General features: G+C 35.9%; 1 non-coding gene across 1 annotated transcript; it reads right to left on the reverse strand.

Annotated features, from left to right (window-relative positions):
* Positions 1-964: 964 nt before the first annotated feature.
* Positions 965-1090, reverse strand: LOC119813867. Its single transcript, XR_005285310.1, has one exon. It is a non-coding gene; the product is annotated as a U6atac minor spliceosomal RNA (small nuclear RNA).
* Positions 1091-2672: the final 1582 nt, after the last annotated feature.

Consider the following 2672-nt stretch of genomic DNA (forward strand, 5'->3'; position numbering starts at 1 on the left):
TCTTAGCATTGCTTTCATAGTGTCCCATGATTTGGGTATGTTGTGCCTTCATTTTTGTTGAATTCATGGAAGTCTTTAATTTCTTTATTTCTTCCTTGACCCAGGGGTTGTTCAGTAGTTCACTGTTCAATTTCCATAAGTTTATATGCTTTCTGAGAGTAGTATTGTTGTTAAATTCTAACTTTAATCCCTAGTGATCCAATAAGACACATAGAGTTATTCCATTTTTTTGTATCTGTGGAGGTTTGCTTTGTTACCGAGCATGTGATTTACAGAAGTTTCCATGGGGTGCTGAGTAGAAGGTATGTTTTTTTGGTGTTTGGGTCAAATGATCTATAGATGTCTGTTAAGTTCATTTTGATTCATGACATCTGTTAGTTCTCTTATTTCTCTGTTAAGTTTCTGTCTGGTTGACCTGTCCATTAATGAGAATAGAGTGTTGAAGTATCCTACTATTAGTGTGTTGTGTTTGATGTGCAATTTAATTTTAGTAATGTTTATTTTACTTATATGTGTGCTTTTGTATTAGGGGCATGGATGTCCAGGATTGATACTGAATCTTAACAAATTGTTTCTGTTGTGGGTATATAGTATCCTTCTCCATCTCTTCTGACTGATTTAGTTTGACATCAATTCTGTTAGATATTAGGGTAGCTACACCCTCTTGTTTCTTAGGTCCATTTGATTAGAAAATCTTTTACCAACTTTTGGCTCTGAGGTAGTGTCTGTCTTTGAGGTTGGGGTGTGTTTTTTTCATATGACAGAAGGCTGGATCCTGTTTTTGTATCTATTCTCTTTGCCTTGTCTTTTTATACATGAATTGAGTCCATTGATATTAATTGATATTAATGACCAGTGCTTGTTAATTCCATTATTTTTTAGTAGTAGTGTTTGTGTATTTCCCTTCATTGGGTTACTCTGGTGGGGGTTATCACGTGCTTGTGTTTTTGTGGTGCAGTTAGCTTAAAAAAAGAGGTTAAATACCACAAAGTAGTTGGCAATGCCTTAACCTTATATGGGTTGTTAGGGCCAAGGGCCTCTTCTATCCTTGTCAAGGGTAGTGCTAAGCTTCTCTCCTTTCATACAATACTATATTTCTAATTTTAAAAACGTAAATGGGGTATTCTTTTTTGTTCTACATTAATGAGTAAGGTAAATTTAATATTCTACCACTACTTTTTGAGTAAACCTGGATAACATTAAAAATAAATATATTTTATATAAATCATCTTTCTACATACATTATCCTTATAACAAACTCAACTTTCACTGTTTTTAACCATTGTCACACTAACCTAAGCTTTCATCAATACTCACCAACATAATTTCAAAATAACCTTGCTGTAGGAGTTTAGGTGTTACTATTTTGTGCTCAACTCTGTCCCAACCCATTCTACTAACCAGAGTATTCTCTTAACAGCAAACAATTATTTTGAGAATCCCTTCTTATTATTTACCATCACTAATATGCATGTACAGAATATATTCTATAAGAATGTGTGTATGTATCACATGTATGTAAGTTCTTGCATGAGTTTAATATATTTTGTGAAGACAACACCATGAGTTCCAGATAGCTTCACAGTTTTAGCTTCTGGCAATGTTTCCTTCATTCTCTACTGCATGATTTCAGTAACCTTTTTACATGTTTTCTTCTATAGCACTGTCTTCTTTACATTCTGGTTTTGCGCCAAAAAGTAACACACTGTCTCTTTCACGTGATCACATATTACTTATTTTTGTACCTCAGATTAAATAACTCTTAGGAAACACATTTTCAAAATGTGAAATAAACTTGTTTTCTTGGAGTAACATTTCAAATTTTACACTTTCCTTCTCTTCTTTTATTCTTGCCTAATTACATAATTGTAGCTTATTAGAGAAAGCATCTGCTTAGTATTTTTTAAGTCTCAAGAATCTATAATCAGGACAAATTCTCTTCGGTTCACAATTATTTTTCATCATTTAGTGGGTATCTAGAATAGTATAGATATTAAGATTTTTAAAAGTCTGAGAGAGAGAGAGTGAGAGAGAGAGAGTGCACAGATGGAATGAAACAACTTTGCTAGAGTGAATAGAACAAGGTGAAAGAAACACAGACTTCCCTGTTGCTAACCATGCACACATCTGCTAATTTGGTGATTTTGTACATATAAACAGTGGCACTCAGACTATGACCCGAATTAGGTTACTAATTAATTAAATTTACTGCATCAGAGTGTATGCAGAATTCCAAACTGCCATGGGTGTGTCAATTTTCAGAATAGCATATGATTTTGTAATAAAATTTCAACTAGGTATTTCAAAATAGGTAGCATTGACTTACCACAGCCCCAGTGACTGGACAGGAGCATCATACCCCACCACCACATCAGGGACAACTGAAGCCACAGGCCTCATATGCATCAATGGGCAGAAGATGTGAGTGTCTGAGCTCCTGGTTGAACAGCCCTACTCTCTAGGTCCTAGCCCCCAGAAGCATATACCATGCCCCTTCCCCAATCACCATAATCCAAGCAACCAGAATTCAGCATCCTACCCCCTCTCCATGTCAAGCATTCCCCACAACCTCATAGACCACCAGAGCCACAGGCCACCTGCACCAAATGAAGGAAGAGGGACACCCAGAGGCACAGGATATACCTGCACTGATTGGAAGAAGAGGTGGGTAG

The sequence above is a fragment of the Arvicola amphibius genome, chromosome 4, assembly GCF_903992535.2.
Source record: "Arvicola amphibius chromosome 4, mArvAmp1.2, whole genome shotgun sequence".
Classification (NCBI taxonomy): Eukaryota; Metazoa; Chordata; class Mammalia; order Rodentia; family Cricetidae; genus Arvicola; species Arvicola amphibius.